The 16,526-nt window shown below is 43.8% G+C and overlaps 2 non-coding genes across 2 annotated transcripts; both read right to left on the bottom strand.

Moving 5' to 3' along the window:
- Positions 1-7,847: 7,847 nt before the first annotated feature.
- Positions 7,848-7,920, bottom strand: TRNAR-UCG (transfer RNA arginine (anticodon UCG)). Its single transcript has one exon. It is a non-coding gene; the product is annotated as a tRNA-Arg (tRNA).
- Positions 7,921-9,666: 1,746 nt separating this feature from the next.
- TRNAQ-UUG (transfer RNA glutamine (anticodon UUG)) lies at positions 9,667-9,744 on the bottom strand. Its single transcript has one exon. It is a non-coding gene; the product is annotated as a tRNA-Gln (tRNA).
- Between the last annotated feature and the right edge of the window lie 6,782 nt (positions 9,745-16,526).

A 16,526-nucleotide genomic window follows, 5' to 3' on the forward strand; every position in this document is an offset into this window, starting at 1 on the left:
GGTTCTGTTGCAATATACTATCATCCTGGCAAGCTACGAGGAAGAGTAAACAATATGATTAGGGGTCAGCAAAAATGTATTAGTTCAGGGTGTGCACCTCAGATAGACTTAAACTTACACCCCCTGGTCTGTGAGAGTAGTGCCCTATCCATTGCGGCATTGAGGGTAATCTGCAAGACAGAGTTCCAAAATCATCCTTTCATCTCAGTTCATGGCCACATACAGTATTTCTGCAGTCATTCGTTTCACTTTTCTGTCTTTAATTAAACTGACCATTTTAAACCTCCGGCACCCACCACTTCAATCTTACCGTTTTTGTGCTATCATAGGGCCTTGGAACTTTTGGCAAGTGGACAGAAGCAGTCAGAGAACCACATCACAATACATACTCCTTTGCCTGATACCTTTCACAACAAATTGCTCTTGGAAAAAGACGTTAACCGGTCCTTGCTCTCAGACAGACACAGAAAGCCTTTCACCACCTCTACGAACATATTTCAATCAAACCAATATATATCATTCAACAATTATGCCTCTGTAGCAACATAACTACAACTCGAGACAGAAAGGAATTTAAAAAACAATCTGCCCATTTGAATAACCAGCAGAGTTTTAAGGACGTACAAATTGGAATGTGACAATTTCAGAGTTCCTCATTCATAAGAAGTCTGTGAGATAGTATCTCAGAAAGATCTCAAGTTTATAGCAAAAATAGTTGTAAGGGTGATTTATACCACACAATTGCAACTAGGTGCCTCAATCTGCAAGAGACCAGTCCTTGACAGATTACACAACTGGGGCAACAGCAAAGGCAGTAATTGTGTCAATCCTTTATGATTCTTCTCTAGTACTATACTTTTTCTGAGGGACTATTTGCATTATTCCTGGAGAAAATCATAGAGCTTCTACCCATGCATAGTTTCTGCTTTCTGCACGCACACACTCCCTGCACTGAATCTACCCACAGTTCTGTTCAGAATGATTGTGCCATGTCATATTGTTGTGTACGTATTGCATATCAGTGGCATTTATGAAGAGGTACTTTGGTATGGCAGAAAGACAGAAAAGTAGCAATGCTGAAGGCATAACGTGACTGATTGTGCAGTTTGCATTGGGGTTTCTTAAGGAGTGAGAGTGAAAGGAGTATTGTAAGAGTGTGTTTCCAGTTTGTATGAAAAGATAAGTTGTGTGCTGTGAGAAAAAGACTCAACCATGAAGGGACTCGAACCCTCAATCTTCTGATCCGAAGTGAGACTCCTTATCCATTAGGCCACATGGTCACTGACTGCAATATGGTTGAGTGTTTAGGGTTAGGTGGTATGAATGGATGTGGAACATATCAATTACAGGTGCGCAGGACAGGATCCCATACCGTTCTTCATCTTCTTTCCATCAAAGGAGTTTTTTCAAACAATATCTAGATAATTTCCAAAGTTTCATATCTTATGCTGTGCTTTTTTGCCGTTAATCCTCCTTTCTTCTTTTATTGAATACTCTGTTTTATGCTGCAATGGTATTTTTGGATTATTTGAAAAGAGAATGAAACTGCTTTGACAGTAGTTCAGACTTCCCATTTCTTGACTTGCTAATTTGCTCCCTGAATTAGCTTATACAAGTGACATGAACAGGGCCTTGACCTAAGCAAGTACCTAAAAGCCTGTCACCACCTCTAGAAATAAAATTCACAGCAGCTCAAAACATTCATTTTGAAAGAGAATATTTCAAGTGAGTCCAAGTTTAATTTCAATAAAGAAAGTTGTATAAAATGACACGCTGCACATTTGGGTAACCAGCATGACTCTTTTCAGTGAAGAAGTGGAATGGTTCTGTTGCAATATACTATCACCCTGGCAAGCTGCTACGAGGAAGAGTAAACAATATGATTAGGTTTCAGCAAAAATGTATTAGTTCAGGGTGTGCACCTCCGATAGACTTAAACTTACACACCCTGGTCTGTGAGAGTAGTGCCCTATCCATTGCGCCATTGAGGGTAATCTGCAAGACAGAGTCCCAAAATCATTCTTTCATCTCAGTTCATGGCCACATACAGTATTTCTGCAGTCATTCGTTTCACTTTTCTGTCTTTAATTAAACTGACCATTTTAAACCTCCGGCACCCACCACTTCAATCTTACCGTTTTTGTGCTATCATAGGGCCTTGGAACTTTTGGAAAGTGGACAGAAGCAGTCAGAGAACCACATCACAATACATACTCCTTTGCCTGATACCTTTCACAACAAACTGCTCTTGGAAAAAGACGTTAACCAGTCCTTGCTCTCAGACAGACACAGAAAGCCTATCACCACCTCTACGAACATATTTCAATCAAACCAATATATATCATTCAACAATTATGCCTCTGTATCAATATAACTACAACTCGAGACAGAAAGGAATTTAAAAAACAATCTGCCCATTTGAATAACCAGCATAGTTTTAAGGACGTACAAATTGGAATGTGACAATTTCAGAGTTCCTCATTCATAAGAAGTCTGTGAGATAGAATCTCAGAAAGATCTCAAGTTTATAGCAAAAATGGTTGTAAGGGTTATTTTTACCACACAATTGCAACTAGGTGCCTCAGTCTGCAAGAGACCAGTCCTTGACAGATTACACAACTGGGGCAACAGCAAAGGCAGCAATTGTGTCAATCCTTTATGATTCTTCTCTAGTACTATACTTTTTCTGAGGGACAATTTGCATTATTCCTGGAGAAAATCATAGAGCTTCTACCCATGCATAGTTTCTGCTTTCTGCACGCACACACTCCCTGCACTGAATCTACCCACAGTTCTGTTCAGAATGATTGTGCCATGTCATATTGTTGTATACGTATTGCATATCCAAGGCATTTATGAAGAGGTACTTTGGTATGGCAGAAAGACAGAAAAGTAGCAATGCTGAAGGCATAACGTGACTGATTGTGCAGTTTGCATTGGGCTTTCTTAATGAGTGAGAGTGAAAGGAGTATTGTAAGAGTGTGTTTCCAGTTTTTATGTAATGATAAGTTGGGTGCTGTGAGAAAAAGACTCAACCATGAAGGGACTCCAACCCTCAATCTTCTGATCCGAAGTCAGAAGCCTTAGACATTAGGCCACATGGTCACTGACTGCAATATGTTTGGGTGTTTAGGGTTAGGTGGTATGAATGGATGTGGAACATATTGTAGGAGGCTGGACTGGCTTGTAGTGAGTACCAAGGGGTACTTGCACCTTGCACCAGGCCCAGTTATCCCTTATTAGTGTATAGGGTGTCTAGCAGCTTAGGCTGATAGATAATGGTAGCTTAGCAGAGCAGCTTAGGCTGAACTAGGAGACGTGTGAAGCTACTACAGTACCACTTAGTGTCATATGCACAATATCATAAGAAAACACAATACACAGTTATACTAAAAATAAAGGTACTTTATTTTTATGACAATATGCCAAAGTATCTTAGAGTGTACCCTCAGTGAGAGGATAGGAAATATACACAAGATATATATACACAATAGCAAAAATATGCAGTATAGTCTTAGAAAACAGTGCAAACAATGTATAGTTACAATAGGATGCAATGGGGAAACATAGGGATAGGGGCAACACAAACCATATACTCCAGAAGTGGAATGCGAACCACGAATGGACCCCAAACCTATGTGACCTTGTAGAGGGTCGCTGGGACTATTAGAAAATAGTGAGAGTTAGAAAAATAACCCTCCCCAAGACCCTGAAAAGTGAGTGCAAAGTGCACCAAAGTTCCCCTAAGGACAAAATAGTCGTGTTAGAGGGAAAATGCAAGGAAAACACAAATCAGCAATGCAACAACGATGGATTCCTGACTGAGGGTACCTGTGGAACAAGGGGACCAAGTCCAAAAGTCACAAGCAACTCGGAGATGGGCAGATGCCCAAGAAATGCCAGCGGTTGGTGCAAAGAAGCTCTTACTAGGCTGAAGAACTGTGAATACTGCAGGAACGACAAGGGCTAGAGACTTCCCCTTTGGAGGATGGATCCCCCACGCCTTGGAGAGTCGTGCAGATGTGTTTTCCCGCCGGATGGACGCCAACAAGCCTTGCTACACGCAAATCGTGCGTTTGACGTTTTTGGACGCTGCTGGGGCCCTGGAGAGACCAGGAGGTCGCAAATTGGACCTGCAGAGAGAGGAGCCGTCGAGCAAGACAAAGAGCTCTCACTGAAGCAGGTAGCACCCGGAGAAGTGCCAGAAACAGGCACTACGAGGATGGGTGAAACGGTGCTCGCCGAAGTTGCACAAAGGAGTCCCACGTCGCCGGAGACCAACTTAGAAAGTCGTGCAATGCAGGTTAGAGTGCCGTGGACCCAGGCTTGGCTGTGCACGAAGGATTTCCGCCGGAAGTGCACAGGGGCCGGAGTAGCTTGCAAAGTCGCGGTTCCCAGCAATGCAGCCCAGCGAGGTGAGGCAAGGACTTACCACCACCAAACTTGGGCTGAAGAGTCACTGGACTGTGGGGGTCACTTGGACAGCGTCGCTGGATTCGAGGGACCTCGCTCGTCGTGCTGAGAGGAGACCCAAGGGACCGGTAATGCAGCTTTTTGGTGCCTGCGGTTGCAGGGGGAAGATTCCGTCGACCCACGGGAGATTTCTTCGGAGCTTCTGGTGCAGAGAGGAGGCAGACTACCCCCACAGCATGCACAAGCAGGAAAACAGTCGAGAAGGCGGCAGGATCAGCGTTACAGAGTTGCAGTAGTCGTCTTTGCTACTATGTTGCAGGTTTGCAGGCTTCCAGCGCGGTCAGCGGTCGATTCCTTATCAGAAGGTGAAGAGAGAGATGCAGAGGAACTCGGCTGAGCTCATGCATTCGTTATCTAAAGTTTCCCCAGAGACAGAGACCCTAAATAGCCAGAAAAGAGGGTTTGGCTACCTAGGAGAGAGGAAAGGCTACTAACACCTGAAGGAGCCTATCACAAGGAGTCTCTGACGTCACCTGGCCACTCAGAGCAGTCCAGTGTGCCAGCAGCACCTCTGTTTCCAAGATGGCAGAGGTCTGGAGCACACTGGAGGAGCTCTGGACACCTCCCAGGGGAGGTGCAGGTCAGGGGAGTGGTCACTCCCCTTTCCTTTGTCCAGTTTTGCGCCAGAGCAGGGGCTAAGGGGTCCCTGAACCGGTGTAGACTGGCTTATGCAGAATTGGGCACATCTGTGCCCAACAAAGCATTTCCATAGGCTGGGGGAGGCTACTCCTCCCCTGCCTTCACACCATTTTCCAAAGGGAGAGGGTGTCACACCCTCTCTCAGAGGAAGTTCTTTGTTCTGCCATCCTGGGCCAGGCCTGGCTGGACCCCAGGAGGGCAGCTGCCTGTCTGAGGGGTTGGCAGCAGCAGCAGCTGCAGTGAAACCCCAGGAAGGGCAGTCTGGCAGTACCAGGGTCTGTGCTACAGACCACTGGGATCATGGAATTGTACCAACAATGCCAGGATGGCATAGAGGGGGCAATTCCATGATCATAGACATGTTACATGGCCATATTCGGAGTTACCATGGTGAAGCTACATATAGGTAGTGACCTATATGTAGTGCACGCGTGTAATGGTGTCCCCGCACTCACAAAGTTCAGTGAATTGGCTCTGAACAATGTGGGGGCAACTTGGCTAGTGCCAGGGTGCCCTCACACTAAGTAACTTTGCACCTAACCTTTACCAGGTAAGGTTAGACATATAGGTGACTTATAAGTTACTTAAGTGCAGTGTAAAATGGCTGTGAAATAACGTGGACGTTATTTCACTCAGGCTGCAGTGGCAGGCCTGTGTAAGAATTGTCAGAGCTCCCTATGGGTGGCAAAAGAAATGCTGCAGCCCATAGGGATCTCCTGGAACCCCAATACCCTGGGTACCTCAGTACCATATACTAGGGAATTATAAGGGTGTTCCAGTAAGCCAATGTAAATTGGTAAAAATGGTCACTAGCCTGTCAGTGACAATTTGGAAAGAAATGAGAGAGCATAACCACTGAGGTTCTGATTAGCAGAGCCTCAGTGAGACAGTTAGTCACTACACAGGTAACACATTCAGGCACACTTATGAGCACTGGGGCCCTGGGTTACCAGGGTCCCAGTGACACATACAACTAAAACAACATATATACAGTGAAAAATGGGGGTAACATGCCAGGCAAGATGGTACTTTCCTACACATATCAATTACAGGTGTGCAGGACAGGATCCCATACCGTTCTTCATCTTCTTTCCATCAAAGGAGTTTTTTCAAACAATATCTAGATAATTTCCAAAGTTTCATATCTTATGCTGTGCTTTTTTGCCGTTAATCCTCCTTTCTTCTTTGATTGAATACTCTGTTTTATGCTGCAATGTTTTTTTTGGATTATTTGAAAAGAGAATGAAACTGCTTTGACAGTAGTTCAGACTTCCCATTTCTTGACTTGCTAATTTGCTCCCTGAATTAGCTTACACAAGTGACATGAACAGGGCCTTGACCTAAGCACGTACCTGAAAGCCTGTCACCACCTCTAGAAATAAAATTCACAGCAGCTCAAAACATTCATTTTGAAAGAGAATATTTCAAGTGAGTCCAAGTTTAATTTCAATAAAGAAAGCTGTATAAAATGACACGCTGCACATTTGGGTAACCAGCATGACTCTTTTCAGTGAAGAAGTGGAATGGTTCTGTTGCAATATACTATCATCCTGGCAAGCTGCTACGAGGAAGAGTAAACAATATGATTAGGGGTCAGCAAAAATGTATTAGTTCAGGGTGTGCACCTCAGATAGACTTAAACTTACACCCCCTGGTCTGTGAGAGTAGTGCCCTATCCATTGCAGCATTGAGGGTAATCTGCAAGACAGAGTTCCAAAATCATCCTTTCATCTCAGTTCATGGCCACATACAGTATTTCTGCAGTCATTCGTTTCACTTTTCTGTCTTTAATTAAACTGACCATTTTAAACCTCCGGCACCCACCACTTCAATCTTACCGTTTTTGAGCTATCATAGGGCCTTGGAACTTTTGGCAAGTGGACAGAAGCAGTCAGAGAACCACATCACAATACATACTCCTTTGCCTGATATCTTTCACAACAAACTGCTCTTGGAAAAAGACGTTAAACGGTCCTTGCTCTCAGACAGACACAGAAAGCCTATTACCACCTCTACGAACATATTTCAATCAAACCAATATATATCATTCAACAATTATGCCTCTGTATCAATATAACTACAACTCGAGACAGAAAGGAATTTAAAAAACAATCTGTCCATTTGAATAACCAGCAGAGTTTTAAGGACGTACAAATTGGAATGTGACAATTTCAGAGTTCCTCATTCATAAGAAGTCTGTGAGATAGTATCTCAGAAAGATCTCAAGTTTATAGCAAAAATGGTTGTAAGGGTTATTTTTACCACACAATTGCAACTAGGTGCCTCAGTCTGCAAGAGACCAGTCCTTGACAGATTACACAACTGGGGGAACAGCAAAAGCAGCAATTGTGTCAATCCTTTATGATTCTTCTCTAGTACTATACTTTTTCTGAGCGACAATTTGCATTATTCCTGGAGAAAATCATAGAGCTTCTACCCATGCATAGTTTCTGCTTTCTGCACGCACACACTCCCTGCACTGAATCTACCCACAGTTCTGTTCAGAATGATTGTGCCATGTCATATTGTTGTATACGTATTGCATATCCGTGGCATTTATGAAGAGGTACTTTGGTATGGCAGAAAGACAGAAAAGTAGCAATGCTGAAGGCATAACGTGACTGATTGTGCAGTTTGCATTGGGCTTTCTTAATGAGTGAGAGTGAAAGGAGTATTGTAAGAGTGTGTTTCCAGTTTGTATGTAAAGATAAGTTGGGTGCTGTGAGAAAAAGACTCAACCATGAAGGGACTCGAACCCTTAACTTTCTGATCCGAAGTCAGAAGCCTTATCCATTAGGCCACATGGTCACTGACTGCAATATGTTTGGGTGTTTAGGGTTAGGTGGTATGAATGGATGTGGAACATATCAATTACAGGTGCGCAGGACAGGATCCCATACCGTTCTTTATCTTCTTTCCATCAAAGGAGTTTTTTCAAACAATATCTAGATAATTTCCAAAGTTTCATATCTTATGCTGTGCTTTTTTGCCGTTAATCCTCCTTTCTTCTTTTATTGAATACTCTGTTTTATGCTGCAATGGTATTTTTGGATTATTTGAAAAGAGAATGAAACTGCTTTGACAGTAGTTCAGACTTCCCATTTCTTGACTTGCTAATTTGCTCCCTGAATTAGCTTATAGAAGTGACATGAACAGGGCCTTCACCTAAGCACGTACCTGAAAGCCTGTCACCACTTCTAGAAATAAAATTCACAGCAGCTCAAAACATTCATTTTGAAAGAGAATATTTCAAGTGAGTCCAAGTTTAATTTCAATAAAGAAAGTTGTATAAAATGACACGCTGCACATTTGGGTAACCAGCATGACTCTTTTCAGTGAAGAAGTGGAATGGTTCTGTTGCAATATACTATCACCCTGGCAAGCTGCTACGAGGAAGAGTAAACAATATGATTAGGTTTCAGCAAAAATGTATTAGTTCAGGGTGTGCACCTCAGATAGACTTAAACTTACACACCCTGGTCTGTGAGAGTAGTGCCCTATCCATTGCGGCATTGAGGGTAATCTGCAAGACAGAGTTCCAAAATCATCCTTTCATCTCAGTTCATGGCCACATACAGTATTTCTGCAGTCATTCGTTTCACTTTTCTGTCTTTAATTAAACTGACCATTTTAAACCTCCGGCACCCACCACTTCAATCTTACCGTTTTTGTGCTATCATAGGGCCTTGGAACTTTTGGCAAGTGGACAGAAGCAGTAAGAGAACCACATCACAATACATACTCCTTTGCCTGATACCTTTCACAACAAACTGCTCTTGGAAAAAGACATTAACCGGTCCATGCTCTCAGACAGACACAGAAAGCCTATCACCACCTCTACGAAAATATTTCGATCAAACCAATATATATCATTCAACAATTATGCCTCTGTATCAATATAACTACAACTCGAGACAGAAAGGAATTTAAAAAACAATCTGCCCATTTGAATAACCAGCAGAGTTTTAAGGACGTAAAAATTGGAATGTGACAATTTCAGAGTTCCTCATTCATAAGAAGTCTGTGAGATAGTATCTCAGAAAGATCTCAAGATATAGCAAAAATGGTTGTAAGGGTGATTTTTACCACACAATTGCAACTAGGTGCCTCAATCTGCAAGAGACCAGTCCTTGACAGATTACACAACTGGGGCAACAGCAAAGGCAGCAATTGTGTCAATCCTTTATGATTCCTCTCTAGTACTATACTTTTTCTGAGGGACAATTTGCATTATTCCTGGAGAGAATCATAGAGCTTCTACCCATGCATAGTTTCTGCTTTCTGCACGCACACACTCCCTGCACTGAATCAACCCACAGTTCTGTTCAGAATGATTGTGCCATGTCATGTTGTTGTATACGTATTGCAGATCCGTGGCATTTATGAAGAGGTACTTTGGTATGGCAGAAAGACAGAAAAGTAGCAATGCTGAAGGGATAACGTGACTGATTGTGCAGTTTGCATTGGGCTTTGTTAATGAGTGAGAGTGAAAGGAGTATTGTAAGAGTGTATTTCCAGTTTGTATGTAAAGATAAGTTGGGTGCTGTGAGAAAAAGACTCACCCATGAAGGGACTCGAACCCTCAATCTTCTGATCCAAAGTCAGACGCCTTATCCATTAGGCCACATGGTCACTGACTGTTATATGTTTGGGTGTTTAGGGTTAGGTGGTATGAATGGATGTGGAACATATCAATGACAGGTGCGCAGGACAGGATCCCATGCCGTTCTTCATCTTCTTTCCATCAAAGGAGTTTTTTCAAACAATATCTAGATAATTTCCAAAGTTTCATATCTTATGATGTGCTTTTTTGCCGTTAATCCTCCTTTCTTCTTTTATTGAATACTCTGTTTTATGCTGCAATGGTATTTTTGGATTATTTGAAAAGAGAATGAAACTGCTTTGACAGTAGTTCAGACTTCCCATTTCTTGACTTGCTAATTTGCTCCCTGAATTAGCTTATACAAGAGACATGAACAGGGCCTTGACCTAAGCACGTACCTGAAAGCCTGTCCCCACCTCTAGAAATAAAATTCACAGCAGCTCAAAACATTCACTTTGAAAGAGAATATTTCAACTGAGTCCAAGTTTAATTTCAATAAAGAAAGCTGTATAAAATGACACGCTGCACATTTGGGTAACCAGTATGACTCTTTTCAGTGAAGAAGTGGAATGGTTCTGTTGCAATATACTATCACCCTGGCAAGCTGCTACGAGGAAGAGTAAACAATATGATTAGGTTTCAGCAAAAATGTATTAGTTCAGGGTGTGCACCTCAGATAGACTTAAACTTACACACCCTGGTCTGTGAGAGTAGTGCCCTATCCATTGCGGCATTGAGGGTAATCTGCAAGACAGAGTTCCAAAATCATCCTTTCATCTCAGTTCATGGCCACATACAGTATTTCTGCAGTCATTCGTTTCACTTTTCTGTCTTTAATTAAACTGACCATTTTAAACCTCCGGCACCCACCACTTCAATCTTACCGTTTTTGTGCTATCATAGGCTCTTGGAACTTTTGGCAAGTGGACAGAAGCAGTCAGAGAACCACATTACAATACATACTCCTTTGCCTGATACCTTTCACAACAAACTGCTCTTGGAAAAAGACGTTAACCGGTCCTTGCTCTCAGACAGACACAGAAAGCCTATCACCACCTCTACGAACATATTTCAATCAAACCAATATATATCATTCAACAATTATGCCTCTGTATCAATATAACTACAACTCGAGACAGAAAGGAATTTAAAAAACAATCTGCCCATTTGAATAACCAGCAGAGTTTTAAGGACGTACAAATTGGAATGTGACAATTTCAGAGTTCCTCATTCATAAGAAGTCTGTGAGATAGTATCTCAGAAAGATCTCAAGTTTATAGCAAAAATGGTTGTAAGGGTGATTTTTACCACACAATTGCAACTAGGTGCCTCAATCTGCAAGAGACCAGTCCTTGACAGATTACACAACTGGGGCAACAGCAAAGGCAGCAATTGTGTCAATCCTTTATGATTCTTCTCTAGTACTATACTTTTTCTGAGGGACAATTTGCATTATTCCTGGAGAAAATCATAGAGCTTCTACCCATGCATAGTTTCTGCTTTCTGCACGCACACACTCCCTGCACTGAATCTCCCCACAGTTCTGTTCAGAATGATTGTGGCATGTCATATTGTTGTATACGTATTGCATATCCGTGGCATTTATGAAGAGGTACTTTGGTATGGCAGAAAGACAGAAAAGTAGCAATGCTGAAGGCATAACGTGACTGATTGTGCAGTTTGCATTGGGCTTTGTTAATGAGTGAGAGTGAAAGGAGTATTGTAAGAGTGTATTTCCAGTTTGTATGTAAAGATAAGTTGGGTGCTGTGAGAAAAAGACTCAACCATGAAGGGACTCCAACCCTCAATCTTCTGATCCGAAGTCAGACGCCTTATCCATTATGCCACATGGTCACTGACTGTTATATGTTTGGGTGTTTAGGGTTAGGTGGTATGAATGGATGTGGAACATATCAATTACAGGTGCGCAGGACAGGATCCCATACCGTTCTTCATCTTCTTTCCATCAAAGGAGTTTTTTCAAACAATATCTAGATAATTTCCAAAGTTTCATATCTTTTGATGTGCTTTTTTGCCGTTAATCCTCCTTTCTTCTTTTATTGAATACTCTGTTTTATGCTGCAATGGTATTTTTGGATTATTTGAAAAGAGAATGAAACTGCTTTGACAGTAGTTCAGACTTCCCATTTCTTGACTTGCTAATTTGCTCCCTGAATTAGCTTATACAAGAGACATGAACAGGGCCTTGACCTAAGCACGTACCTGAAAGCCTGTCCCCACCTCTAGAAATAAAATTCACAGCAGCTCAAAACATTCATTTTGAAAGAGAATATTTCAAGTGAGTCCAAGTTTAATTTCAATAAAGAAAGCTGTATAAAATGACACGCTGCACATTTGGGTAACCAGTATGACTCTTTTCAGTGAAGAAGTGGAATGGTTCTGTTGCAATATACTATCACCCTGGCAAGCTGCTACGAGGAAGAGTAAACAATATGATTAGGTTTCAGCAAAAATGTATTAGTTCAGGGTGTGCACCTCAGATAGACTTAAACTTACACACCCTGGTCTGTGAGAGTAGTGCCCTATCCATTGCGGCATTGAGGGTAATCTGCAAGACAGAGTTCCAAAATCATCCTTTCATCTCAGTTCATGGCCACATACAGTATTTCTGCAGTCATTCGTTTCACTTTTCTGTCTTTAATTAAACTGACCATTTTAAACCTCCGGCACCCACCACTTCAATCTTACCGTTTTTGTGCTATCATAGGCTCTTGGAACTTTTGGCAAGTGGACAGAAGCAGTCAGAGAACCACATCACAATACATACTCCTTTGCCTGATACCTTTCACAACAAACTGCTCTTGGAAAAAGACGTTAACCGGTCCTTGCTCTCAGACAGACACAGAAAGCCTATCACCACCTCTACGAACATATTTCAATCAAACCAATATATATCATTCAACAATTATGCCTCTGCATCAATATAACTACAACTCGAGACAGAAAGGAATTTAAAAAACAATCTGCCCATTTGAATAACCAGCAGAGTTTTAAGGACGTACAAATTGGAATGTGACAATTTCAGAGTTCCTCATTCATAAGAAGTCTGTGAGATAGTGTTGGAAAATGGGTTATTGGTAGGGCAGGTAGGTACCTACACCTAGCAACAAGCCACCAACCTCCTCATAGGTACAGTTAGGTCTCAGTAAATTAATCCCAGCTCAACCCTTGGTAGCTTGGCAACGAGCGTCAAGGCTTAACTTAGGAGACAAAGTGTAAAGCATTCAAATATCACAAAACAGTAATTAAATAAAACACAGGAAACAGTTTAAAAATCCAAAACCAATTTATAAAAATAGTTTATATTTTTATCTTTAAAATTACACAAAAACGATTAAAATCGGTTCAGGGAAAACGGAGATATGAATTTTTAAAGAATTATTACTTTTCTAGCGCTTAGAAACAAAAAGCGCCAATCGGGTCATCTGGTTGCACCTCGACCGGGGCAAAGTCAAACTTTCAGGCCGACCGCGATGGAGCCCTGCTCGGCTACAGGTCGCGGGAGGCCTCGGTTAAAAAGTTACCTTCTGACTTAGTCTTTATTTTGAAGTTTTTCTTCACCGGTGACGAACCTGCCAGTTGAATCCGACCTCCTGGAGCCCTTGTCCGGATACGCGATGTGGGTTTCCTCGGTGGAGACTTTTACCTTCGGACTTAGTTGTTTTTTCGAGTTGAAAATCCTTCGACCGGGGTAAACCTGGATCTTGATCCGACGTCCATGGAGCCCTTCTCGGATACTATGGCTGGGAGGTCCCGGTCAACTTTTTACGTTCGGACTTAGTCTCTTTTTTTGATGTTTTTCTTTACCGGGACGAACCACGAAGTCAGGCCGGGTCGCGGTTGAGGCAAGCCGGCTAGAATTTCCGCGGCGGGTCGGTCCCTCTCTGGAGCTTTTTTCCCAAAATTCTCAAATCTTTTCCAAACTTCTGGGGCTTCACCCAGATGTTCTTTTAAGGTTCTTTTGGGGTCCACAGCTCACCCCAAGGGTCCAGAAGTTCTGTGATGGTCCTTGGGGGGTGCGGACTTCAACTCCCAGAATGCACCTGGCGCAAACTCCTTTTTGGCCACTGGACAGTGGTCAGCTGGTCGCTTTCTTCAGGAGTTGGTGCAGGGGACTCTGGTTTAGCAATTTTTCACCTGTAGCAAACAGGGAGTCCCTCCTTGAACCAGTTGAAGCCAGGCAAAGTCCTTCTTGTGGTGAAGCCCAAGTGTGCAGCTGGTGCAGTCCTTCTGAGTGCAGGGTCCAGGTGCAGGCCAGGGGTCCAGCAGGGCAGTCCTTCTTCTTCTTTAGTTCCTTTCTTGTTGAATTCTGGAGGGGATCTGAGGTGTGGGTGCAGGGGGGCCCTGGTTCTCCAATCAGGGACAGGGTCGTCCCCCTGTGATGACCACTTCCTGGGAAGTGTGGCAAAAATCCATCCCAGAAGGCAACAGTCTCTAAAAATCCAACATGGATGAATCTGATTTTTGGAGGTTACATCTGGCTGAGCCCACCCACTGGTGTGGCTAAAAATCATAAACACACCCCTCTCCTGCCCTCTCCTAATCTAATCAAGGGGGCACCTAATTGTCTGGGGTTGCAGGATGTGGGGGTGTTGCTGGGTGCTGCAAATGTCCTTCTCTGCCTTTGAAGACCAGTTTGGCAGCCCTCCCCCTTCCTGCCTCACCATCTGCTGAGGGGAGATTCTCTCCCCCAAGCACATTCCTTTGTGTGAAGTCTGGCCACTTCACACCTCATCAAGGCAGCCTGGCAGAAGCTGCTGCAGGCTGGCCAATCAGAGCACAGCAGCAAAAACAATGCAGAGCTGAAATTGGCAACTTTTTAGGTAAAGTCTAAACTTTTTACCTGAACTAGTTATATTAAATCCAACAACTGGAAGTTGTAGGATTTATTACAACAATTAATTTGATACCAAATTCTTGGTATGCAACATTTAAGGAGACTTTAAAATTTAAAATAAAGTCTGCCCATTCTAGCCTATGAAGGCCATTTACTTCAATGAGGGAAAAACGAATTTGGCTGTTTTTACCTCACCAGGGCTTATAAATCTATTTTTATAAAGTCCCTGCTTATAGTTACATGGCACCCAGCCCTAGGGGCACATAGGGCACACCTTAGGTGTGACGTATATGTAAAAATAAGGTAGTTTAAGACTTTGGAAGTACCTTTAATTCCAAAGTCGAATTTGCATATAACTTTAATTTAAAAGCAGCCAGCAAGGCAGGCTTGCTTTTAAAATGACACTGGGCACCTCAGCAATGCACCTAGGTGTGCACCACCTATGTTGTGGTCCCTAAACCTACATGCCCTACCATATACTAGGGACTTATAGGTAGGTTAACTTAGCCACTTATAATTAGCCTAATTTGCATATCCATTTTACACAGAGCACAGGCCCTGGGACTGGTTAGCAGTACCCAGGGCACCTTTAAAGTCAGGAAAACACCAGCAAAAAGTGGAAAATGGGGGCAAAAAGTTATGGGGCCTCTGCAATCAGCCCTGTTTTCTCACACAACCCCCCCCCCCAGCCCACACGCCCAGGAGACTCAGCCCAACCCTGGGAGAGTCTTCCTGGCTTGTTAGGCGAGGAAGACAGTGAAGAAAACTGGCTGTCCCTTTGCAGGGCCTACTCTGCCTTATATCCTCCTGTCAGGGTCACTCCCTATGGGTAGTGAAGCCATCCCAACAGTAAAAGGACCCAACTCAAACTGAAACTTCCCTCTAGGGGGTTCTTCCTCCTTTCTCTCTGCCAACTTGGGAAGTGAGGTGCCCACCTCCCCTACTCCAAACTTTGCTAGGGCAACACCTAGCTTACCCAAAGAGGTCACCCAACACTTGAGCAACCCCACCATGACCAATAGGGTCAGAGGGCCTACTTTACTATTGGCCCTGGGGTCTGCCTCCCAGGCCAAGTACAGTGCTGCCAGGAAGGCTAGCACCCAGCAGAGGCTACTGACAGCTGTCAGTACCCAGAACCACACCCTAAGCTCTCCACTGACAGGTGGCTGAGCTGCTTTAAGGGCAACTTTGGGGTCCTGGCACCCCTCTTGCTGCCTAGAGTGGGGGGCTACCACCTCCTGTGGCAGACACCCTCCTTCCACTCTCCCTTCTGTCAGTGCAGGGGCAACACCTTGCACCTGGACAGCTGCCTGACTACTCAGGACTTCCTTGGGGTCAGGTGAGGCCTCACCAGTGCCAACTCTGGGCTCCCCCCCCCCAGTGGGGCAGAAGGCCTTTGGCTCCCTGGAACTCTCTTTAAGAGTGGCCTACCCTTCCTTTTCTTCTTTCCTTTTCTTGGGGACCCCTGTCTCCTAACTGTAGGGACTGACTCCCCAGGACTTTGGGTTGGAGGGGCGCCCTGGGCGACCACCCCATCTGCGACCAGACTCACCTCTGGGAGGTCATTGCCCAGGATACAATCTAGGGGGAGGTCAGCACTGACTACCACCCTAATCCAGTCAAGGATACCCTCCCTCTCTAGGGGCACTATGGCTACAGGTTTGGAGGTGACCTCCCCTGTGGCTATCCTGACTTTCTTTGTCTTTCCTGGGACATACATGTCTGGGGTCACTAACCGGTCACTCACTATAGTGTGACTGGCACAGGTGTCCCTCAGGCCAGTGGTAGGGATCCCATTCACTTGAATGTGGTGGAAGTGCCTACTCCCACCCTCAGGGATCACCAGCTTACCATCTGGTCCTGTCTCCCAGCACAATGCTAGGAGGACTTCATCATCTGAGGAATCCTCCTCTATGGCTACACTGGACAGCCCAGTGCTAACCACCTTCCTTG

This window comes from Pleurodeles waltl, chromosome 4_1 (genome assembly GCF_031143425.1).
Source record: "Pleurodeles waltl isolate 20211129_DDA chromosome 4_1, aPleWal1.hap1.20221129, whole genome shotgun sequence".
Taxonomy (NCBI): Eukaryota; Metazoa; Chordata; class Amphibia; order Caudata; family Salamandridae; genus Pleurodeles; species Pleurodeles waltl.